Source organism: Indicator indicator, chromosome 1 (genome assembly GCF_027791375.1).
Source record: "Indicator indicator isolate 239-I01 chromosome 1, UM_Iind_1.1, whole genome shotgun sequence".
Classification (NCBI taxonomy): Eukaryota; Metazoa; Chordata; class Aves; order Piciformes; family Indicatoridae; genus Indicator; species Indicator indicator.
This window is the reverse complement of record NC_072010.1, coordinates 23,085,277-23,111,577: the sequence shown is the minus strand read 5'-3', so window position 1 is coordinate 23,111,577 and position 26,301 is coordinate 23,085,277.

Here is a 26,301-nt window from a genome sequence, read left to right as displayed (position 1 = left end):
ACTATTCTTCAGACAACAAGCAGTGATGCAAATTGATTACTTCAAGGGGGGTGTCCTGCAAGCTTAAATAGAAAGCTGTATTTTAATATGCAGGTAAAGTTTTTTTCCTCTCTGCTTTATTATTTGCAGTTGGTTTCCTTAGCTACATGCTGTTCCCAAATCTTTCTAGATAACTATTCATATACTCAAGACATGGGTGAAAAAAGACAAGTATCTGACTGATATCCTGGAAGAATATGCCCAAAAAAGGGCATTTATAAGTCAAAGTTACTACATATTCCGATTACAGGTATTCAATGGACAAATGATCCTCTCAGTTATATATTTCCATTTATATTTAAAGAACTCTTGTTTCTGCTGGATGAGGGTGTCTCTCTGTGCTTCATCATTCCAAGTGACACATGATAAATTATGCTTTTCTATGGATTTTCATATAGTTTCCTTCAGAGAAGGCTCCTTCTTTTTCTTAGAGTGCTCAGCTGCTAATCCATTCTTTCACTGGAAGAGATACTATGGCAGAAGATGAAAAAAAGTGCCTGTGAGTATGTTAATCAGAGTGATCAATGCTGCCATGACAAGAAAAAGTTAGACAATATGTTCCGCTGTTTTTACTGCTATTTACAACAGTGCCAGTCATCTAAACTGAGGACTGATCAGTGCACAGACTTCAAATTAACAATATCAGTCCTCTGAACCTAACAGTCTGATAACACTCATCTGTTTTCTTTTTACCTCTCTATTTCAGCGCATGGTTGAAGACTGAAAACATGAAATTCACGAGACAATCATGGTCTGAGTACCAGAGCCAACTTGTTGCTCTGACTTCCTGCACACAGCAGTAAAAACAGCAAACTGGAAAAAACCTATCACCTCTAATTCATACTCTTTTTTCTATAGTTTCACAGAATACTCTTGCACCCTGCACTGTGAGCACAACTTCATGTATTTTTATTGGAAAATGTGCAAATTCTGGAGTGTGGATACACTGTTAATCCAAACAATATTGTGCCTAAAAAAAAGGAAACTTTTTAAAAACTTCTTAATTTTCTTCATAAATTATTTGGAAGTCAATACATTTATTGAATTGAAGAGCAAGATTCTCTCAACAGGGATAAATTCCAGCTGTGCAATTAATAAAAGCAGAGAGAACAGCTCATATACAAAGCCCATGACCAAGTTCATATGATTGGTAAAATCAGATAAAATTACTTCTATGTAGAATACTTTCTCTAATGATTTCATTTCTGTGTATCCTTCTTACTGTCTGCTACAAAAAAGACACATCTGATTATTCAGAAGCAACCCAATTCAAGAAATTGTCATTCTAATAAAATAAGCTTCAGCTGTAAATCCAGGAATGCATCATCTCCTTTACAGTAATTTATTCAATAAATAGGAGGACCAGTATTAACTTGTCATCACTTTAAGTCTTTTAACTGATTTAACTGATTTTATACTAAGCACTGTTGCTTTTTCTAAGAGCATATTTCACAGCAAGGTAGATCTTAAGTATACCTGAACAGTACACGTTCCTTTCCATTTCCATTATGGAATTCACAAATGACAGGGTAATTGCTCTGAAGCAACAAGCAATGCCCAGAGTTTTACTTGTAACATTTGTATTGAAAATTGAGCACACAATTTTCTAATAAGCTGAAGACAAATCGCCTCGTCCTCTAGCCAATCTTTCATAGGTTAGTGGAACTACTTTGTGGTGGAATACTTTTAAAACTAAACCAGTCAAGCTGTTACCTGGACAGCTATCTTGTGTGGCCATTTAAATGACCAGAGGTGAGCATTATTTTGTTCTGGAAAATGCTTTTCTTAGCTTTTCCAGAAGAGTTTCAAGATGCTTATTGCAACCTTCCAGTATCTGAAGGGGGCCTACAAGGAAGCTGGGGAGGGACTTGTTAGGATATCAGGTAGTGATAGGACTGGGGGGAATGGAATAAAGCTGGAAGTGGGGAGATTCAGACTGGACATGAGGAAGAAGTTCTTCCCCATGAGAGTGGTGAGAGCCTGGAATGGGTTGTCCAGGGAGGTGGTTGAGGCTCCATCCCTGGAGGTGTTTAAGGCCAGGCTGGATGAGGCTCTGGCCAGCCTGATGTAGTGTGAGGTGTCCCTGGCCATGGCAGGAGGGTTGGAACTAGATGATGCTTGGGGTCCCTTCCAACCCTGACTGATTCTATGATTCTATGCTGACTGTCTTGGTTTGAGCAAACAAAGCTATTTTACCGCTCCCCAAAGGAGTAAAATAAAAACACTCCACAGAATTGGAAATTTAAACAGAAACACTATTCACAAATATATACAAAAATGCAAATTCACAAATATATACAAAAATACACAAATTCATATTCAGCCTCTTCCCAGTTCTCCAATCTGGGCTTTTTTTTCCCAAAACCTTACTAGGCCAGAACCTTCCAAAACTTTCCGCTGAGCTAAGCCCAAAACCCATGCCTCCATGCCCCCCCATCCATACCTCAATGCTTCACCCCCATACCAGGCCTGAATTGCACAGCAAAAATGAGCCAGGCTGCTCAAGGCTGAAAGCCTCCCCTGGAACACCAGACAAGAGCTAACAGCCCAATGCACTGGGAGCAAGGAGAACAAGAGAAAAGAGGCAGAACAGACAGCAATGTCTGTTTATATAGGAGGTGCAGGCTGATGGGAATGAAATAAGAGATTTCACTTTCCAGTACCCACCCCCTGACTATCTGGTCCTTCTGGAGGACCTAAGAACCTCTGTGGTTCTTAAACCTGTAACACTCACCTGCCATGAACACATGCTAACAGAATTATTGACATACTGCCTAGATAGAAATGTCCTGGAATTTCAAACTCATGGTTTTTCTCTTGCAGTCTCAACCCTGCCAAGTACACACCTGCACATCATTACACATTTGCTCAGCATCCATATTTCAGTGCTGTCTGAAGTGGGTCATGGCCATATCAAGCATTCAGAGACCACAAAGATTGAAAAGTACTGAAAAAAACATTGCAATTTATTTCCCTTTCACTTTATCATGGACCATGAGTCAATAATAGTATTGTATGTGAGATATTAGAAACCAAAATAAGCAGAAAGAGAATTTAAGTTCTCAACCACAGTAAGTAATGACATTCTTAATTCAGGTGCTTAATTTGGCTGACATGACAGACCGTATTTAAGGCATAACATAGTTCCCATGTGCTATGAAATTGGAATGTTCCCTATGAGGCCACGTCCCCATCTTTAGCAGGTATCAAGATTTCTTGCTATCACTCATCCATCAGATCTCAATGAGTTTACCTTTGTTCCATTCAACCAGCACACACTGTTGATACCTCTAATCTCATCTAAGACAGAAGCTTGCAAAACCTTCTTCCTTGGTTTACATGCGAGCAGATTTGGTCCTATCTATTAGTATGTTCCCATGCAGCAATGCAGGACAGTCTTTCAAAATGAAAAGATTCACCCAATTTGGGGGAGGGGGGAGGCGCAGAAAAAAAACCCAAAGCAACATTTTCACATGCATCCAGTTAACTTCCCCCAGGTTTGAGGCCTTCTGGGAGGCTTCCATCTTTCTGTCTGGTTGACAGCTTTAATGCAGCCTACTCTTCACTTTGAACTCTGATCCAGGGGTTCCTCATCCTGTTCCTTGCACCAGAAAGCGATGCCAATCACTAGTCTTCCATTAAATCACCAAAGAAATTCCTTTCAGAGTTCCCAGTAGTTCCTTCATTTCAGACCAGATACCTTTACTCTCTCTAACGCTTCACCTTTCCCACCTATCAGAACCACTGGGTCACAGTGTAGAGAGAATAAGAAAAGTCTCAAATGTATTTACCAGAAGTAATCCAAGTTCTCCATCAGTTAATAGGAAGCTTTTCTGAAGGAGACATTTAATTTTGCGCTATAGATCATGATGTTTTACATAAAAAGTTTAAAAGAAAATGTTTAAGGAGATGGCAAAATAAAAGACTATATACTGCTGGCTCTTTCATATTTACAACTACACAATATCCATTAAGTCAGAAACACGACACCACTTGTCCTGTCTTTTGCAGCAGAAGGCTGTCCAAATCCCTTTATCAGACAAAATATGATAGGGCACTTCTTTGGCTTCCCAGTTCTGCTACTCCTTGCAACAAATCTCACAACATACTACAGCTTTTTAAAGCCCTTCCACAATTATTCTTCATGTATAAGGATCACATGAAGAGAAGCCAAAGACATGCCTGTGTGTTAAAGTCTCCTCATCTGTATGCAGCAGACCCAAGTCTCACCAGTTTGTACCTAAATATCAGTCCTAACACATAGTTATCACAGTCAGATAGGCAAAGTGATTTATCTTAACCATGAAGGCTAAAAAGTGCTATGTTTCATGGATAAAATAGCACATACTGACTCACCTCCCTCGTAATAGCTGCAACTATAAATGTACTTTCTTTTTTATTATTTGTTCTTTCGTTTCAGCAATTGATGTATTGCTGCTAAGGGCACCAGTACTTGAAAAAAGTTTTTTGGGGGCAGAGTCTCCCAGGAAAGCAGACTTTTTGAAACTGCAATTACTTGTTTGCTGTGAACCAGGAAATGTCCATAAATGATTCCAAATGTTTTTGACACTGAGGGCTGCAAATTATGCTTATGGGCAGTGATAGATGCCTCACCTACGAAACAGGTTTCCACTGAAGAGAGCTCCAAATCCATATAATTCAGTTATTTAATCTACCATACCACCATAAATAAGTCTTACCAAATGTGAGGTCAGTGAAAAGAAACCTGCAGTATTCAGCAATATATAGAATCATTCACGTTGGGAAAGACCCTAGAGAGCATTGGGTCCAACCACTGACCTTACTCTACCCAGTTCACCACTAAACCATATCACTAAGCACCACATCTAAACGACCATTAAACACATCCAGGGATGATGACTCAAACATCTCCCTGGGCAGCCTGTTCCAATGCTTGACTACCCTCTCAGTGAAAAAAATTTTCCTAATGTCCAGCCCAAACCCACCCTGGTGCAGCTTGAGGCTGCTCCTTCTTTTTCTATCACTAATTTCCTGTACAAAAACCTATGCCAAGAAAAAAAAAAAAGCCAAAAAAAGTTTTAAAGAAAGATTAACTTGGCTGTTAGCAAGAAGTTTCAAACTCTCCATTCTCCTTCAGGAGCTCCAGGCAGGCAGGCAAGCTTCCACAATCCAGTTTGGATGAACTGGAGAGCTGCTGTATCATCACACAAGCTTCTTAATGATGGAAAAGGCAACTGGCACTTCTTGCTTATCACCACCACAACCTTCCACTTTCAACTTTCCTTCTTATAGCTAAAATTGTCCAGTTTGAGCCAAACCAAAGGGACAAAGGTTGCAGACATTTTGTTCTTATGAAATATAAGTAATGCTGCTTCACAATAACTAGAAAGGCAGTGATCTCTACCCTTTAAAATAGGTCTTGGTTACAGCAGTACTTTGCTCATCCTTTATTTCACCTTTGTAAAAAAGATCTCAACTACCAACAAAGACAAATCCTCTGGATCCCATCTACAAGCTGTCCCCTTTGACTATTGTTGAGCAGTCATTTTGTACTTTTGACTCACAATCTCCAAAAAAAAGCATTTGTATAGAATTTTTTGTACTTCAACAGTAGTTCAGTCATTTAAATCCATGGTAAAAGAAATCAGATTTCCAGACTCCCAAAGGCTATCATGATTCACCTGCAAAGTATATCTGCCTATTTCACTAATATTTCCTACTTACTAATTGCCAGTTTCACAGACTCACAGAATTGTCAGGGCTGGAAGAGACCTCAAGGATCATCTAGTTCTGACCCTCGCTGCCATGGGCAGGGACACTTTCCACTAGATCAGGTTGCCCAGAGCCACATCCAGCCTGGCCTTAAAAACATCCAGGAATGGGGCTTGCACCACCTCCCTGGGCAATCTGTTCTGGTGTCTCATCACTCTTATGGAGAAGAGCTTCCTGACATTCAATCTGAATCTACCACCCTCTAGCTTGGTGCTGTCATTACCTGACACCCTAAAAGTCCTTCACCAGCTTTCTTCTAGGCCCCCTTCAGATATTGGGAGGCCACAATAAGGTCTCCTCAGACCTTATTTTTCTTCTGAAAACTGAACAACCCCAGTTCTCTCAGTCTGTCCTCATAGGAGAGGTGCTCCAGCCTTCTGATCATCCTCATTGCCCTTCTCTGAAAGAGAGGGGCCCCAGAATCCATCATCAGAAATCCATCATCAACAAGGGTTCAGATGCCAACAGTGTATTTCTCCCTTGCCTTTAATTTAGATTTATAATAGAATTTTATTAGATAACACTGATCATAATACAAAGTTTAATTTTCCTTTTGGGGAAATAGATATCAAAATGCAATAGAACCCCAGGAGGCTACAAAGATTAAATTATAAGTCCCCAGATATTTTATGGTAAATCTACCAAGCAACTTTTTTTCTCTGCCAGGGGAATTACAGCCAAATTGCTGCATCTGCAAAATCCAAAGTCCTTTGTTGCTACGAAATTATTTTCTATTTGGGTCCAAGGTTTGTGGCAGTTGGCTTCCCACTCACAGGAAGCCATAAATTATTTACAAGTCTTGGAGTATTAGTCTGTTGTGAATACATTAACTGTTCTCTTACCTTCAGAACTCATTAACAACAGGAATAAGTCCTCTGATGCTATTTTCTACTATATATCCACAGCATATGCTTAACCTGCTGTGCCACTCAAAAGTGTGACATTTCCCAACATTACCCTTATTTTAAGGAGTGAATTGAAGAAACAAATTGAAAGAGCCGGGGGAGAGGAGTCTTTAGAAAAACTATTTTGATGCACAAGGTAGATCTAACAGGTCTTATGATCTCTGTCTAGACACAGGGATTTACTGTCAGAACACTGCAGGTTTGGGTTTTAGCTTCACTTCTAAGGGAATTGAGGTGTACATGATCACAATGCATATAGATTTGTCAAGCCTTCCTTAACCTTTGAACCTGTTGGCCAGACTTAAGCAAATTTGACAGCTGGCAACAGGAAAGATAGAGGTCTCAGAGATAGAAATCCTGAAAAGTTTTGTGAAAATTAGAGGCTGGTTATGCAAGATAGAGAGAAGTATTTTGTCCATCTTGGGAGGCAGCAGCCCACTGTCTGTCCTGCACTCCTAATTCAAATCAGCCACAGCCCAGACTAACGTTTTCCCACTAGGCTGGGAACTCAGATCAAGCACAGTGTGCCACAGAAGCTGAGAGGGATTAGCAAATGGAGGACAAATCCACATAAACCCTCCTACTGAGGCTGCTTGCTTTTTCATAACTCTTTTCAGAGAAAACATCCATGAGGAGAAAGCCTAAATGTTTCAATTTGGAATGCAAGCATGTGTATTTATGAAACAGTATATTCTGCCAGGCTGATTATAACAAATAGGAAGAATCTGGTCATAGGGGGCTAAATGGCAGAAGCTGTACTGTACTCAATGGAAATATGGCAGTCTGGTGCTACAGCTTTCCTCTAGTGCTTTATGTACTGAGAAAGACTGCAGCAATTTGGTTTTGGCTAGGTAAGTATCTTGAAGTGGTCCCAGAAAGAGAAATCAAGGAAAATGAACATTATTTCAATCTCCTATCAATGTTCTTAGTTACAAGACTTATACCAAATGCAAATGTGATATCTCTGCCAAAATTAGAATATTAGTTCTATTTACTTGCTGCACAAAAAAATCTCAAAATCCTGGAGCTGAACTGATAATGTTGCTATGGAAATAAGCTTAATTACTACAGACCAGCTAGCAAACCTCTCAATGCTGCTACCTTTACAGGCTGTCTCTGCTTCCAAAAGTTTCTGCTTTTTACCTCATTCAAACATGACTAAATACCTCTAGTGTTAACAGTGATTGAATTCAGATGCTCCTAGTCCAGGGCTATTCTAAGAACAGCTTGATAGAGGCTAGTGTAAGGGAAACAAAGAGTGGTGCTTCAGGGTAGCATTTCAAACAACTAAAACATTTTTTTAGTCAATATACTACTTCAAACACATCAGGTAATGCTGATTTCCCAAGTACATGCTGCCGATCTCATGCTCTTCCCACGCTTTGCCTCAAACAGGAAGAAAATAGATGAAGAGGAGAGCCACAGAGGAAAGGCTTTTCCTGCCCTCCCCAGAGTTTGGTTACCGATTACCCCTCATGAACACTATGTGTGCATGTGAATATATGCATACATGTTAAGATACGTGCCTAACAAAAGGACCATCCACAAGGAGACCCTTGTGTTTTGCTTTCCGCTGGTGGGAACTCCCAGGCACAAGCTCAAGCGCTAAGGACAGGTAGGCTGCAGCAGGGTTCACACTCCAGAGTGACAATGACTCCACATGCTGTATACCCCAAGTAAGGGCTCCAGAGGGCTAAGCTAGCTTTGCTGAGGATGGAGAGGGCAGAAGACAAGCAAGAGGTCCTGGGTGCAGTCCAGGAACTGTTTGCTGGGGCTGAGACACCGCTGGCACTATGGGTCTTGCATGCACCAACATGGAGGACTCTACCCCCATCACTTCCTCAAGGGACTACCACTCACTATATATGTATATTAAGTCTGCTTCAAGGATGTCAGTGCCTTAGACAAGTTGGGACAATAATACATAATGAACAAGACCACTGGCTGTCAGACCACAGGTAGCTAAATACAAATAGCTAAAGTGAACTCCACAAACACCCAATGGATGAAAACACTTCCAGCATTCAGAGGCAGTCTGCAAATTTTTCACTGACAGAAAAAAAGATTAAACTTTGTCAGCTAATTTATACACCCTGAATAATTTAAGCAGCCTTAAACAACAGCTGACCAGAAAATCCACAAGGAGCACATTTTGCAAGGCTCCTTGTTGGTCAACTGCAATATAAACTTGCTTACATCCAATCTGATAAATGCCACTCAGCTGACTTCAGTTTAATTACCCTTAATCTATACCAGTCTGAAAGCAAAATGATTTTAATTACCCAGAAGATAAAAATACTGATCAATTCAGAAACATTTTTTGATGGACCCTTCATTCATATTACTTTCCAAAGTTTTTCTTAAATCTATTTAAAATGACACATACTTACTCAATTGCACATAGTAATCATTTGGAGATAGTTGATCTCAAAACAATTTTACCATTAAAAAAGAAAGTGAAGCAAAAATGCCTCTGAACTTCTAACACTCTGAAACTGCATTGTAGACTGTAGAAAATATTTTCAAATTGGTTGAGAACGGAGGAACTGCATCTGCTACTTAGTATGTATTTTTTCCTTGATGGAAGCTGCAGAAGCTACATCAGTTCTTGGATTCACAGAATTTAAGCCCACAGGAATGAAACAATTATCTGGTCCAACCTCTGCAATTACAAGTTATTAAATTTCATTCATTAGTCCCTTTATTGAGCCACAGAAGTGGTGACGTACTTCCAGTTTAAATTTCAAAGGTATCAGCTTTCAACTATTAGTCCTTGACAATCCTTTCTTCATTAGTCCTTTACTGTCACTCTCTCTTTATGGCCGTTTATATATATGACATCAAGTCACCTCTCAACCTTTCCTTGAGGTATTCAATGCCTGTCACTATTTTCTTCCCTTGTTTCTATAGTTCATTTCTACACCTTTAACTTTTTAATATTATTTTAAAAACAGAGATACGAATTCTTTAAAGAAAGGCAAAAAGCATCTATTTTGGCTATCCTATAGTTTATACACCCAGAGACTGCAACCAGCTTTTCACTATAGCCTCACTAAATGCTTCAGCTCTACACCAGTTATTTGGAGGAAGAAAAACAGCATCACACAGAACTTGTTTATGCAGCCAGGTGGATTGCTTGAGGCAAACTGGCCTCATTAAAAGTAAGCAATGCTGCTTCCTCTAGCTAAGGCACTCTAGAGAAAACAGTGTCTGATGCAGAAGGTAAGTTCCAGTGGAACCAGTACCAAGTATCCCACACAGGCATGGGATCTGTAGGCGAAACAGCCTCTGAAAAGATGTCTGCAGAGTTTTAACTTCCTGACTGTCGTTTTTGAGCTGTTCAGTTGTTGGTATCAGCACAAAAAACAAGCGCTACTTAAAGAGTTCAGTAGTGTTAGCAGCCACCTGCACCAAGGTGCTTCCCCATAACAAATTCCCTCATTTGGCCTAGAAAGGCAGCATGTACACTATGTGAAGAGAAGAAACAAAGCCTACGTGACCTCCAGCTGCTGCTCCTGGAGCAAGTTCTTGGGTCACACATGGCTCCCCACAGCTTGCTGCCTAATGATAAATGGTTAGGAGAAAAACAGCTGGTGAACCAGTGCACCAAGTGTCAGAAGAGATAAAAGGCAAGTTTAAAACATACCAATTTTAATGCAGGATCTTCAGGTTAACTGTTCATAAACTACTTCTGGAATCCCCTGAGGGACTTAGCTTATTACTTGTTGGCTTATTCCTTATTAGTGCAGTGCCCTGCTAATGCAGCTTTACTACCTGCAGGCCTCACTGTAGTGGGGACATACCAGCACATCTGTAGCAGCAGCTGAGGAATTGCTCAGCTCTGTCATAGGTCTCACAGGGAACAAGCACCTCAGGCAAGTAAGTGGCAGGAAGACTCATCCCTGAAGGCAGTTAACACCACTTGACCTGCAGGCCAGCCAAGGGAAAGTCTGCACAAGGTGTCTGATGGTTTTCTTACAACCATGCAAGTGGAAAAGAAGCCAGACACTTTTCTCAGCAGGCACTAATACCCTGAGCCCAACAACTAGTCCTCTGTGTCAGCTTCCCAGATATACGTAAAGTAATCTTTGCGGTCTGCAGAATAATCAGGGTGTGTACAGGTACACATCTTGGCCCAGGTACAGGACATACCCATCAGCTCCGAGGACAGAGCAGAGGTGACAAAGCTGAGACTGGTGAGGAAGAGACATGCTGGCTATGCTCCAACCACATCAGCACCCATCTCACCCCACACCACACTACAGCCTCTTGTCTTCAGATTTTTAAACACTAAACTCTTCCGGCACAGGTAAGGGTACCCTTAACCCACACACCAATTAATTTTGAGTAACTCCCACCCCAGGAAAGCAACACACACCATGCCTTCCTAGCAATAAATCATTTCAGTTTGGGCCCTGTCACCATACATCTCCTCTGGTTTTGTTTCTGGTAATGCTGCCAGCCCTCACCTGCCCAGACAGATTGCCTCTCTCAGCCTCTGTGCACAGGCTCTGCTGTCATGCTGACAGCCCTTGCCCTTTCCAGGAGGTTTGACAGCATCTCCTGTTTCTTCCTCCTTAAAAACAACCAGGAGCTCAGCTTCCCCCCACACTACTCAATAAGTGATGGCACCACTCCACGTCAATTCCAAGGGTGGTTCCCCTGGGACAGCACAGCTTCTTGCACAGCGCCTACTCGCACGAGCAAGCGGCATCTCTGCTTCCCCTGGGGCACTCTTTCGTCAACCTAATTGCACTTTACCCATGGAAAAAAAAAAAAAGAAAAAAAACAACAAAAACGTGCTGCAGTGAGGTAACTGTAAAGCAACAGAAAGAATTTACAGTGGAAAGGGAATAGGAGGAGTAAAACTGTGTCTTTAACCTTATTCTTGACACGTATTTGGCTTTGAGTGCTCCACTATGCAATTTTAATAGTTTCCCTGCAGTAGGGCTACATGGATCCGTGCAAGCACCTGCAGTGTCAGCAGGCTCAAGGGAGTAGAGCACACTTGCTTGGAGACTTTCCTACAGAAGATATCTAGAGCTCTGACATCCCCACTGGAGATGGCGGGGCTGCAGTCTTCAAAGGCTCCTCCGAACTCCCTCTGTGTACTTGAGTTTATTTACTTTGAGGACATGGATCCCCTCCAGCCAACAGGGCAGTGAACGGCTCGTGCTGCTACAAGACAAAGGTCTGTTTGCCATGACCCTGCATTTCCTCAAATGCTTGGAAAGCTTTCTGAAACAGCTTGGAGCAGTGCACTGGATCAAGTGGCTAATTATAAAACTGACTGACTTTGCACATATACTCAATTTACATAGAGACTGGCAACACAGATCATGGGGTTTGTACTGTGTACAAATACCAGCTGCTCATCAAATGATCTTCAATACAATCTACCTGAAAACTGCAGCATTCTGAACCCTATGCTGTACAAGTACAATCAGTTCATCAGATTTTGAGTTTCATACCCCCCCATCTTCCCCAGAAAGCATTAAAAAAAATTATTATCAATACAAACATTCCCTTTTCCACTCTCCTCTCTTGAAAATAAAGTAGATCTGTAAAACTTCTAGAATCAAATTGTCATCTTCGGACATAAGCTGTGTTTGTGGTATCTCGATCAGAAAGGCAAATGTTTCACCAAGTTCTGGCCACCTGAATCCAAGAAACTGTGTAATGAAAACTATTTTGCAATCTTACCTATGGTTGTTGCCTCCTATGGCCTTTTTAATAGACATATTTATAATACATGGGAATGTATAATGTATTAACCTAGATAGCAGGCAGTCAGAAAAAAAAGGAACCAGCATGGCATAAATCCACAGCAGATTTTAGCTTCTGCCTTTTCCAGAAAATAGTAGCTGTCTGACTGGCTCTGCAAATGATGCATTATCCACAACAGACACCTGTGAACAATGACTGATCTGACTCTCCAAGAAAATGTGGGCATCACCTCAGGGTAGTTTTCTGCTTACTAAAGGCAGTACTAAGCAGAATGCGATATTGGAAACTATTAAACTGTGAGTAACTGACGTGAACGCATTTGAATCTTACTACAATCTCTACACATCCCCAAATCCAAGGCCAATTTCATTGAATGCACAGCTAGTCCATTCCCCTGCAAAGATGCTTCCCAGATAAATTTGCAGGGCCTTTAAACATGAGCATCGTTTGATGATTCCCTAGTTGCTGTCCAGTTCAGACTCATTACAGCACTTCCATTATTGCCCAGTCAGACAGCAGACAGTGTTTCTGAGTGCTCTTTATTAAAGGTACACCAACACCCTACATGAAGAGCAGCCAAATGTAATACACCATAATTCATCCAAGCTTGATAAATAGTACCAACTAACTGTAGCAAAACTTACATGTCATCTAAGTGCAAAATACTTGTAAAAATTTCTTCCCATATTAAGGCACACAGCACAGTGGTTCAGAAGTAGCAATCAGTGCTAGGATCCATAGCTGCTCAAGCAGAACTCTGCCCTTCCTGGCCAGGGCTTACAGCCCTTGAAGACAGAGAAGATAGGGCAGAAAGAATAAGCATTTGATCAGTTTTGACTAATGCTAATACAGAATCTGAACTGGGATGAAACTGAACTCTACCCAGAGCCACCCAGAAACCCAGGATGCATGTGTGCAGGCTCTCCTGAGAGAGCCTTGATTCTATGATTCTCCTTGATTCTATGATTCTAAGGTGGTGGCAACAGCCTTTTGGAAACTGATGTGTATGACCAGCTGATGAGCTGGTGAGCATATGAGGTGTCATGAATGCCAAAGCAGTAGAGGGCAAGCCTGGGCAAACTAAGACTCAAAGAGTACTAGATGCAGTCTCATACTTGGCTCTCTTTGCTCCTCTAAAATGTACAGGGAAAGCTTCAAAGAGTAGCTGCTACACTTTCTTTCAATTATGTCCTTATTTGTCCTACTTACTTGAAAGATCCTCTCGATGAGTGGGGAAAACAAGGAGAAGTATCACAACCATAACAGTGACCACTGCTTGAGGAAAAGAAATATCAACTAAGTTAAAAATGTTCTGGGTTTTATTCTGCAATGATAACATCTATTTTGTATAGACACCATACAAATAGCTGGAAGAAAAGATACGCTTAAAGATCAAAACTTCCCAGGCTTTCAATTAAGGAAGACAAAACATCCCCTAGCTATGCATATCCAAGTCCTCTGAGAGATTCCAAAGAGAGAAGAGAAGAAAAAAAAAAAAAAACACACAACACAGGACATTACTTTATCCAAAAAAAAAAAAAAGGCAGATTGAGCAGAAGAAATCAAAAAATCTTTCAAGTGGTCCTAAATAATCATGATGAAGCAAAAGCAAGTACAATTATTAGCTTTCAGTTCTCCTAGAGATCACCTTGCTGCATGAGCCAGCTTTTACCAGAGCATGATGAGGATGCAGTCCCTCCAGGTCTTTCCAGGGTTGTCCCACACAGGATAAGCAACATAGCCCCTCTTCACACATGTCCTTGTGTGCCTCTTCCCACTCTCCTCTGCCCCTTCCCTGTTCTCTCATGCAGCAGGAAACGCTTGACCTAGAGGTCTGGCTTTCAGAGGTGGCCCCTCTGGCAGAGCAGCTGCTGTGTCACAGGGACTTTCAGATTGAAGCACAGTTCCTGCAGAAGGCCAACACCACTGCAACACTCTTGGCTCAACCAAGCAGTACATGCAGGCTGGCAGATGTCCAACAGCAGCCAGCACCCTCATTCCTAGAAGGCAAGGAACTTTTCTTCATAGCTGTAAATCATGAAGTCACCTGTTTTACTGAAGGAAGGCTAGAACAATTTCCATGTACAGCAGTTTAGCCGTGGGTTAATATGCACCTTATAATTTCTAGTTTGCTGCTAGAGTTGCCTATATAGAAATCAGAAGTGTAAATAAAAGAAATGAAGAATTAATCTAGGAAATGTTGCAGCAAGTCTTGTCAATGTCAAAATCAGATCACTAACTGAATCAGTAGATTACTGCTTCGTTCACTGCTTCAATTATTCAAATGTTTCTGAGTGCTAAATTGCTCAAAGGCTGATGTCCAAAGCAAATTGTTTTATTTACAAATTCTTTTTCAAGAAGCTGCTCTGATGCAACAGATAGACATCAGCATAGCAAGGGCAGAGACATGTCTCCATTCCACCTCTGTCTTGAGGATCTCCTGAGACCCCCAGGGTAGGGGCACTGGACTTAAGAACTCTCATTTGGATCTCTAGGTGTCACCATGGCATACTAGCAGAACAACTGCTGTCACCTCTTTGACTGAGGACCAGACCTTTCACCCTTGCAGGCTGCAAATTACCAGTTGTCAAGCAGACATAATGACACTTAGTTCTACATTAAGAAAAAGCACTGTAGAAATGTTAATCGATTCCAGTCAATACCAGGTGCTGTATCTAAAACAAGCCACTAGTGGCAAAATAACACTGAGGTTCCCTGGCAAATGCTAAGAGTACAATGGGAAAGTCACTGGCTCAAAAATATCCCTTGCATTTAAAAGCAGGATACTGAGGGCTGCCGGTACCACAGGAAGTCAACCTGAACCAGTTGGTAAAGAGACAGATTTGGTTTCCAATACTGCCCACACAACCATTTTCATTACACTGGATGCTGTGTCAAGTTTTCCAGCCTGTACTCACAAGACCACTCACAACCACTGTTGGGACACATCTGCAGGGGCTGTCCCTGGACTGCATGGAACCCACACAGCATGTTCCCAGCACAGCATCTCCTCCTGCTCATCACACTGCTAAAACCACAGACAAACAAAATGCATGGTACCTAGGTGGGTGTGAACCACCCAAAAATGCAAATGGCTGTTTCATTTCAAGGAAAGGAATAAAAAGGCTAGGAAGAAATATTAATTATTCAGTGGAAGAAATGGGACATGGCCTAAAACTGAATGACAGAAATGCATAGCAAATAAGATGCATACTTTAAAAACCAAGCTATTGTTAGCAGAGTAAGTTCAAGAATTATTCAAGAAAGGAGCACACAGCAGCAGGCACTTGTGATACACTCCACACAGTATGCTGATGGACAATAAAACTGTCTTAACCAATACAACAAATTGGATATGGCTCCCTGCATCTTTCATGGCACACCAGCTGCTACCTGTATGTTTCCATATTCATCTGTCATTATCACACACTTGTAACTGTCACAAGCTTCATGAGGCCATCCCTCACAGTGGTGCCAGTCTGTCTTTCACATAATCAATGGCAAAAGTGCAGTCCTAATGGACTGAGCCTTTGTTATTTTTAATTCTGGGGATATATTTTTTTCTTAGATTAAGCAGCAAATGACTATGACTAAAGTGTTCAGGAAAGAACAGTAATAGCTGTAGTATTTGGAAGAATAAAATGTTTTTAAAATTATAAACAGTCAGATTATATTTTGAAAATGCAGAAGCATCCTGTTCCAGTTTCAAAATATTTCTATAAAACAAAATCTTCACCTAAACAGTTTTGAGTTTGATCCATCAGCATTTTCTGAGGGAAAAAAACAACATACACAAAAAAATAATCTTGGTCAAAGCTCTTGTAAAATGTGCTTTTACAGATTCACAGCTGGGATAGCACAGGGTATGAAATAATTAATATTTTTAAAAGGAAATAAGCCTAGCTACATTTTGGGGGGGCATTCATATTAAAAATCACTAAATTTTTGTCTTTCTTACCTAAAAAAAAATATATATATATAGACTGACAAAGTGGAATTACCTAAGTTAACACTGCAATCCAGTTTGTCACTATACAATGCAGTAGGATGCTCTAAAATCACAGATCTTTGACAAGTCACTCACTACTAGTTGTGAAGAATTATTAATTTTGAATTCCTGGTGGTTTGCTATTCTAGGGACTACATGAGATTAAATGAGAGGTATTTGGTGTTTGAGGCTTTTTGTTTGGAGTTTTTGTTGGGTTTTTGCTTGGTTTTGGTTTGTTTTGTTTTCTTACTATTTGCTCATTATTGTGCATTTATGAAAGCAATTTTCTAAGGAGGTTGTAGCCAGGTAGGGGTCGGTCTCTTCTCCCAGGCAACCAGCAGCAGAATAAGGAGACAGTCTCAAGTTGTGCCAGGGGAGGTATAGGCTGGATATCAGGAGGAAGTTCTTCACAGAGAAAGTGATTTGCCATTGGAATGGGCTGCCCAGGGAGGTGGTGGAGTCACTGTCCCTGGAGATGTTCAAGAAAAGACTAAATGAGGCACTTAGTGCCATGGTCTAGTTGATTGGATAGGGCTGGGTGATAGGTTGGACAAAGTCTCTTCCAACCTGGTTGATTCTATGAAAAAAAAATTCCCAGGCAAAATACTGCAGAAATTGACCATACAGTGAACAGGAGACAGGACTCTAAATTGTGCATCCCAAACATGAATGAGTGCAAATCAATTTTCTTATATAATTTCATCCCCTCAAGTGACCTGAACCACAGAAACAGTCATCAATATTTTACCCTAACACACAGGCATCCATTATAGGATTCCACCTTGACACTTCTCCCAGGCAAGGAGCTGTGTTCTCCTGAATCAATTAATCTGTGTTTACTTACATGCTTTCCCATCTATAACAGCCCTGATTTAGTAAATCCATTTGGAAGTTCAATCTCAATATTAACACAGAACTTCAACACATGAGCTGGTAGAATTCATCAGTGGCATATAGATATTCCCCAGTTACATGAAACAGGCATTTATGCAGCTCAGGTTCATTGCTCCCTAGCAGACAGGCTGCTTAGCTCTGCTAAAGTATGTGGCATGCACAGGATGTTTCAATAATAAAATTTACTCCAACAAACCAAAGTGTTTCAAATCTTGACTTTGGCTGGGAGCTACACACCTCATGCAGTTTGGTGAGGCTGGTCTGCCATCTTCCAAAAGGGATGTTTGTAGCTGACAAATAAAAAGCTTAAGGTATACTAACTCAAAAACCTTTCCACCCTGTAGTTTGAGTACAGAAAATAACTAATTAGAAGTGGCCTAACAAACACCAAACTATTGCTCACACCAGGGCAAAGGTAAGTATAGCCCAAAATAAGGGCTCAACACTCTACTGCCTCAAAGGAGCAGCTGGGGGCTCAGCAAACCATGCTGATTTACCACAGCAAGTGCAATTCAGTAATTTTGACTAAACACAATGCAGACAGACAAGATCAGTTTTGGAGAATCCTTGAGGAGCAGCACCAAGTTGCTGACTTTCATATTTGTGTTTTTCTTCAAGGACTTGGCTCCAGGAGATGCAAGATTAAGTAAGAATCATAGAATCGGTCAGGGTTGGAAGGGACCACAAGGATCATCTAGTTCCAACGCCCCTGCCATGGGCAGGCACACCTCACACCAGATCAGGCTGGCCAGAGCCTCATCCAGCCTGGCCTTAAACACCTCCAGGGATGGGGCCTCAACCACCTCCCTGCACAACCCATTCCAGGCTCTCACCACTCTCATGGTGAAGAACTTCTTCCTCACGTTCAGTCTGAATGGATGGAATGAAAGCTTTCACTTGAAATATATTTCTGGCCTCCATGAGTGCTGAGAAAATTTCCCCAGAGCTCTAAATCCCTCATTTGGGACCTTGGAACTGGCTGCAGGAGGGCCCACATCAAAACCTATGGGATCTGCAGAAAACTCTGGGATCTGCTCAAATTACCACTGCCCAGGTAGAAGAAGCTGTCAGTTTGTAGCCATTCACTGATGTGAGCTCTCAGCCAGCTTCTTCTTTATTTATTTTAAGAGGATTATGTCAAAATTTGTTTCTTTAGCTCACCCAATGTATACATCCATACAAAAAATAAAATCAGAAAGCAAATGCTAAAACCTGACTACACACAGAGCCTGGTCTCCCTTTTGCTGGAGTTTGTATCCTCCTATTCAGATACTTACAAAACACCTTGATTTGATGCTTCTGTGTTGTGAACTCCAGCTTCACACCAAAATACCTCAGCAGCAACACTTCAAAAAGACAAATATAATGAGCCACTACAATTATTTTGAATGAAATTTTTGTGGTTTATTTTGGCAAAAAAATGTAATTTTTGCTCAAGTTTTCCCCTCTGGCATAAGAATCTGAACTATTGCAAGACATTAGCTCCCAGTAATTTTGTGGAGAAAAGACAATTTTAGAGCAGTTCATTTTGTTTAGAAACGGCAAGACCTGGAACTGCATGTACAAGCAGCCAACTACTGTCTAAGTGGAATTAGCACCAGTGTTCAAGAGGACAGTGGTCCAGGAAGCCATGGCCAATTTCAGTATGGGCAATAGCACCCCACACAATGCTGGAGTTTCTGTCAAATATTTTCTTGAGTGCTCATAATCTTGTCCCTTTTGAGTGCTGAGAAACTGAGCTGTCAGTATATATACCTACCTCCCACATGAGGCCAATGGGGATACATAAAGCTGCAAGCTCTGCAAGTCCTTTAGAATCTAGCTTAAGTCCTAAGGGCTTGATTTGCTACATTCGTTCAGACACTAATATCCCTAACAGGCACAGCTTTAGGATTTGCCGTGGTTTTAGAAACCTCTAATGTGAGCACTCCCAGCCCTAGACTTGGGCTCTGAGGCTAAAATACTGCTTTCCAACCTAAGAATCTCTTAAAATTAATTCTAGCAGTTCCAGAAACCTTGGACTCTATGAAAAGGCATGTACAGCCTAATGTTTTATGGGATCTGCTCTGCAGTCTGTCTGTCGCAAAGCACATGGAGGAAAGAAGCCCTGCATGCTGTCCCTCATCAAAGCATCATTGTGGGGTTCATCCAACCCAGCTGAAGATCTCCTCTTTGATTCTCTGAAGGGAAGGATGTTTTTTGCACCCCACTGGGAAGTCAAACTTACACCACAAGCCTCACAGGCACTAAGACCACAGGGAGTCTCTGCAGGCACAGAACCCACCCTTGCTCTGGCTGGGGAAGTAAGGAGAAACTAGTTACACACCCTGGAAAGCAAGCCCTGCATCTGGTTTGTGCCCAAAAAGTCATGACTGGATATTTCTAATTCTTCCACTTATATTTACTAATGCTCTACTCTGTATGCAGTAAACTGAAACACACTGCTGATGAAAATCCTCCTGGCAAACAATGCAAGATCAAAGAGAAGAACAGAATTCTGTGTAACTTGTTCAAAAATGAATGGTGAGCTAAACAACAGTTTAGGAATTCATACAAAGAGTAAGTATACCTTCAAAACAACCCCCTGTAAGCAATACCCAGAATACTCTACATAAGAGCCTTTAAGTGGGATTATAATAACTGCTGTGTTACCCAACTGCCTTGATGCAAGCTCATAAAAAAACAGAAAATAAACTGTACCATTCTTTTCAGCCCAACACAGTCATAAAAAATAAACCTTAAGTGGCAGTCACTTTAAACTATTATCAAATGCAAAAGACAAAACCTCAAAACTTTAAATACATCACAAATTATCTCAAATGTTTTTTACTGTAGGCCAATTGCCAACTAGTATTATAAGGACCAAGCTCCTTGTCGGTAGTTAATACACAAGAACCAAACCCAGTCTGCCCTTTGTTCGCAGCACTCAAACACAGCACTTCTCTCTGGGATGTGATCCTTACCAGCTTCCAAGCAGGACTACACATCTTCAACAGCCTCCACATAAAGTAAGACTTGCTTTCGCAGCTGTGCAGGCTAGAAGAGAAAATTGAGGTAGTAGTTTCTTCAAGAAGCAATAGTAGTAAGAGCCTGCTCAGTGCAACCACCATCAATCCCACTCAGCTTGGCTGTTTCACAGGAACAAAATGCAGACCACACATGTGTCCTGTGAAGGCAGAAAACATTGCCTTGCTAATTAGCATTGGAACCTCCTACCTGGGGAGTCACTAAACTGCACTCATCATGAAAAATTTAACATCACCAATTGAAACAGAAGTATTTGCTCTCGGTGTCAGGCTTTGGTACCATAACAAGAGACAACAGACTCAATATCAAATAGTGATCTCAAGAAACAGTGAAGGCAAACCAGTCACAAACCCCAGCTTAGCATGCAGAGTATTACACTGGTGACAAGTCAAGGATTTTGTTCTCAGATCTGTTTCTTAGAAGCAGTTTTGTGCATTCAGCAAAGAAATCAGAAGGGAATAGCAATTACAGAGAGCTGCCGCAGCTGAGCTTTTCAGACCATCATGCCAGTGCACCCCATTTCCCAGCAGGATGCTCCCACTGGGAAAACCTGATATCTGCTTGACATTACTGTTCTTCCCACAGTGGTTCAAGCAGTAGGATGTTTCTGAGCAAAACTGTAATGATTCAATAGAGAAATGTTCCACCCATAGAGGCACAAGACATTACCTCACCAGAGCCAGCAGCTTCAGTGGATTTATTGCATATTATCCCACAGCAGTTATTTTTCCTCCCAGTTTTAATTTCACAGCACATGGTGTTTGATAGGAGAACAATTTGCATAACCAAGCAGAGACTCATTTTGAAACACACTTACAACAGCATCCAAATGCCACACTGTAAAGCTCAACGGGGCTAGGAATGGCACATCAGGTTTCAGTCTTGCTATTAAATCTTAATACTTCCTGAGAGCTGTGCAGTCTTAATTTTACCCTGTGTTTTTGCCACAGCACTGCACAGTGTCATTTCAGTACAAATCAGATGAAAACCTGCACAGATTTATCCGATCTGATCCTCTATCAAAGCTTCCAAATCCTATTTTCTCTGGAAATGTAGGAGGAAAAGATAAGGCACAATGAAGAGAAGCAAAAAGATTAAAACCCATTGCTGCAGTTTTGTATTCTTACAAAAAGTGAAACACCAGGGAAGAACATAGTGTAAAATGCTTGCTGTTCTCCCAAAGAGACAGAATGATGCCTTTTGGTAAGTAATCCACAAATCTCAGTTTGCTTCAGTTTCCACTGCCTTTTTTCCTTTTCCTGTTCTTTAATTTCCCTGTGGAAATATGTTAGGACACCACTGCATGCTTTACCTGTGTAGACTGCATTTTAAGAAACAATTTTAAGAGAATACCCTGTCCCATGTCTATCCCATCTTATAGTAGAAAGCAGCCTAATGATGCTGCTTTGCCATATCAGCCTGTAACTCCATACTGAGTTCTATAGATAAAAAGACCAAAGTAGTGCTGGATGAGGGTACTGTAGCACTCATTTAAAAGTATAACACATGGATAATCTGGGATGCATCTTCTAGATTACGTGGATTTTATGTTTGCAATTCACCTTACAGTCTGGTGGCCAGAGATAGGACACAAGGAAAGAGAATGAAGCTGCATCAGGGGAAGTTCAGACTGGACACTAGGAAAAAGCTCTTCACCAAGAGGTTGGTGAGTCACCGGAACTAACTCCCATAAGAAGTGATCGCAACATCAAGCCTGTCAGAATTCAAAGAGTGTTTGCCTGATCAACGCTTTTAGTCATATGGTTTACTTTTAGGATGTGCTACAAGGATCAGGGAGTTGGACTCAATGATCCTTAGGGGTCCCTTCCAACTTTAGATATTCTGTGATTCTTGCATATACAGCTTCTGTGATGGTCTTCAGTGATACATTTTCATTGTGTTGGGTTTTTGTTCTTTTAATTGGTTTTGTTTCATTTACTCAATGCTGGAATTAATAAACAGTTTAGAAGATTAAAATATCACAGCTTGATGCCAAATGAATCCATCAATGAAGCAGGATGCAGGACAACTTAGAGGCACATTTCCCAGTGGCAGAAGACCTTCCAGCTAGAATCAAGAGTGAAAACATCCCATAGACTGCAATGACAGCCAGCAGACCTGAGAGACTCATGATTTTGCAAATGATGATGACCTATTTTTCATAAACAAGGACAGAATTTGGATATTGAGCACCATTTAAGAGGTATAAAGCACACCACATGCTCAAAGGAATTAAATTTATGTTAAAAAAAATTTTTGCAGATCTCACCAAAAAAAAACATTTGTTCCCAATATGCATGTGATCAAAATTACCCAAACTTAATCTGTGTTCAACCTGTCTTATAATGAAATACATTTGAGAAGGAAACAGGCCAAAAGATTTTTTTCCCCCCCTTTAACTCTCAGAGGTAGTTGGTCTGGGTATAATCAGAGAGGTTGATGGGGATTTTTGAGATCTAAGGGAAGTTTGGCCTTTGCTTTATCAACTGTATTTGAGACAATCACTGAGATCTGATCAAAGCAAAAATACTCTTATCAACTGGTCTCTACCATAGTTTCTCTCCACATGCAAGAATGCAGTAATAATGCTCACAGAAGCATCCACAGGGCTTTGGGGGGGAAAAAAAAAAAAAAAGCACAGTCCAACAAATTCTGATATGCCCTTTTCAGCAGCAGATTAGAAACAAGAGAAGGTACACATTGTCACCATGGTCTGTCACAGCCTCTCCAGTCAGGATGCAGAAGTGGCTGCATTTCCTTCTTGTAGTCCTCCTATCTCTGAAACTACTCAGCCACCCAGCAGAGAACAGGGATGAGGAAGAGAGTTCCAGAACAGTTGTGCCAATCCCAGTTTGGGATCTGGAGCTACCATAGGGGTCAAAGCCCAGAGAGTGCAAATCTCAAACTACATTCCCTTCTCAGGGCCATCTGAAGCAACACACACCAACTATGCATATTAGAAAACCACCATTTCTGAGGGATGACAAGTTATGGATTATATTGATATGAAGAACTGCAGCTCATCAGAACAGGTTTTTCTTAGCAAGCAAATTCATCTTCAGCTGAATTCTTGTGGACTACGTCCAATGTACTCCTGCTACTAGAAACGACAATTTCCTTCCAGAAATAGGGCAGGCATCTTAGGCCCAACTGAAAAAGTTATTTTCTTGTCTCAGCTACTTTATTAACTCCTTGAGACATGCATCTTCTATTTTTTTTTTTTGTCACCCCCAGATAAGACCTCACTTTCAGTTGCTGAGTTATACAGGTGCTTAGACTTTATACAGAGTAAGAACAAGACACCAGCTCAAAGAGTTTCCAGTAGGAAGAGCTAAAACAAAGTGTGGAGAAACTCCAAAGTCATGTGGCATAAACAGAGCAGTGAAATACTTTGTCCCAGGTCACCAAGCAGATAACAGAAAGAGGGAAGTGCCTATAACCTCCTGATGCCCCAGTGCAGTGCTCTGTTTGCTAGCAGATCTTTCTTTTAATACTCTCATTGTTTTAATCTGAAAAAAACACTACCTTATGTTAAAGATAGAGTAGGCTATAGGTTCACTTTAAGAAACCTGGAATTCCAAACAATGATGTGCTAAATTGTAATTCCCCAGGGCATATACTAAAAAGGATGCTCTTGGAATTCTCCCCCTCCTTTCCTAGCCACACACAAACACGCACTAGGTATCCACAAAAACCTTTTCTGAGACAACAAAATGTCATGTTTTAACTAAGGAAATACAGAACTAAAGTGGAAATTATTAGAGTCTACCTTGACTCTGATCCTAATCAGGAGGAGATAAATTAAACTGTTAATCTGTGAAGGCATATAGATATTTCATTAATCAAAGTGTATTGATCAATATAAACTAATTCCAGCATCAAAACCTGCACTGACTGCTCTCCCCCTCTGCTTACCGAGTTTAATGTGACCTAAGAGACCCATGTTTCAGTGAGAGTGGCTCTGTATCAGGGCCTGTTTCCCTTTCCTTTCCTGTTCTTCTCTCCCCATCTGTCTTAATAGGGCTCCATGGCAGTACCCTTCTGCTCACACCTTTGAAGTCTGACCATATTGTCATTACCATTTATGTCACATTCTGATGTGTATGCCTGATATCACTAGGGCACAAGAAAATTTGGTGTGGTAGGCAAGACTAGGAGACTGAAATATTTCAGTGCAAAGACAAAAATGAATAACACTGTACATGTGCAAATGTTGCCTTTAGAAATCACTTTTATGTTCTGGTTTTCCTTTATTGAAACACATACATCTCATGAGTTTGTAACCTGCAAGTTAGCTCATTTTTTCTCTTAAAATAGATTAAGAACTACTTGGCTACAGACAGGATGGTATAGTAATAATTCTTTCAAATCATTATAATATTGTACTTCTCAAATTGAAGATGTTTCCAAAATTTCCATGACTGCTAAACAGATATGCAATGATTTAGTAAAGGTGTACTAATGTTCTACTTCAGAGTACCTGCCCCTCAACACTTGCAGGTATATGCATCACCAGATGCTGCTTACTCTTTCATCACTGTAGCTGTTCTGCATTTCATTTATCAGTTATCTGTGCATATCAGGTGACAGCTTGCTGGGAGGGGGCAGTGGTTTTCAGCATAAAATGCATAGAGGAACAAGGAGTGAGAGTGAGAAATCTGCTACAATGGAAGGGTCAAAACACATTCTGAAGTCTAACTGCATCAATTTCTGGTCTGCTTAGGATAAATGTGACTGACCTACATATCATGCATAAGCAAGAACTTATCAAGTAGTTTAGAAATGTTCCATCTACAGTGGCCCAGCTGTGAAGAAGTTCAAGAAGTGCCCTTGCAATCAAATCCCTAGCCTTGCATTTCCATGTTAAAACAGCAATTTCTGTTTATAATCTATTCCTGCTCCAGAGTTCACCATTTTCATCTTGGTGTTCACTTCTGCGCTGGAGCCAATGCTTGTCATTAAGCAAGGAAGGAACTTCACAGATATGAAATGTAAATGTCAAGCTTCACAATATATATATTTTTTTTTTTTGGACCAGCACTAACATTTACTTTGCTTATTTAGTGAAATCAGTCTAAGTTTTCATCTGTCCATAAGATGAGACTCATTTCTTCTACTGGCCTTTGATGTTGCACCAAAATAAAACAGATCTGATGTTGTCACTACACTTATCACAAACATGAAACATCATGCAAAGACTAAACATGCAGCAACAAAGCAGAGTGCATAAGTGCACAGCATTAAATCCACTGGCTTTGCAGTTGTTACCTTGTGAAAATTTGGCCTGGTGATTTGGAATAGTAATGAAACAGATGCCCACATTTCTCAAGTGGCTAAAACATGGTTTAATGGTGAAGCACAGTGTCAGTTGGATCCCTAACATCATGAGTCTTTGCAATACACTGTCTGCAATGGGCAGTCAAAAAATATTGCCCCCAATATCAACTCCTTTTCATCTTAAACCTGCTTTTGTTATTACTTCCACTGCTGAGGCCAGGCAGGGCCATACAGAAACAGCAGGCACGTGGCTCTCTGGACCAGAAGATGCTTCAGAAATACAGATACTGGTTTAAATACATATCCAGCACATAAAGCTGTCATGGGTTTTGGCACTGCTCCAAAATTCTTCAATTGTTTTTCTGGATTGAAATGCCTGCTTCCCACTCAAATGCAAAGATTAATCTCTAGGCTCTTCTCCTAGTGCCTAATACTGGGTTCTGGGGCACAGTACTGCAAGATAGCAGAAGCTTAAAAATGAGCAAAAATTACCACCTACTTTTTAATAAGGCTTTTTGCCTCTTTACTGGATTTAGCCATAGCTGTTATGAAGCTCTCCCATCAAAACTGACTTTTGAAAACGAGATATGGCCATTTTGAAAATCTTAGATGTTACTACTGGAAACCACAGGAGCACTGAGAAAGTGCTTTAAAGACATAGCTCTGTTTTCAGTTGTCAGCATGAGCATC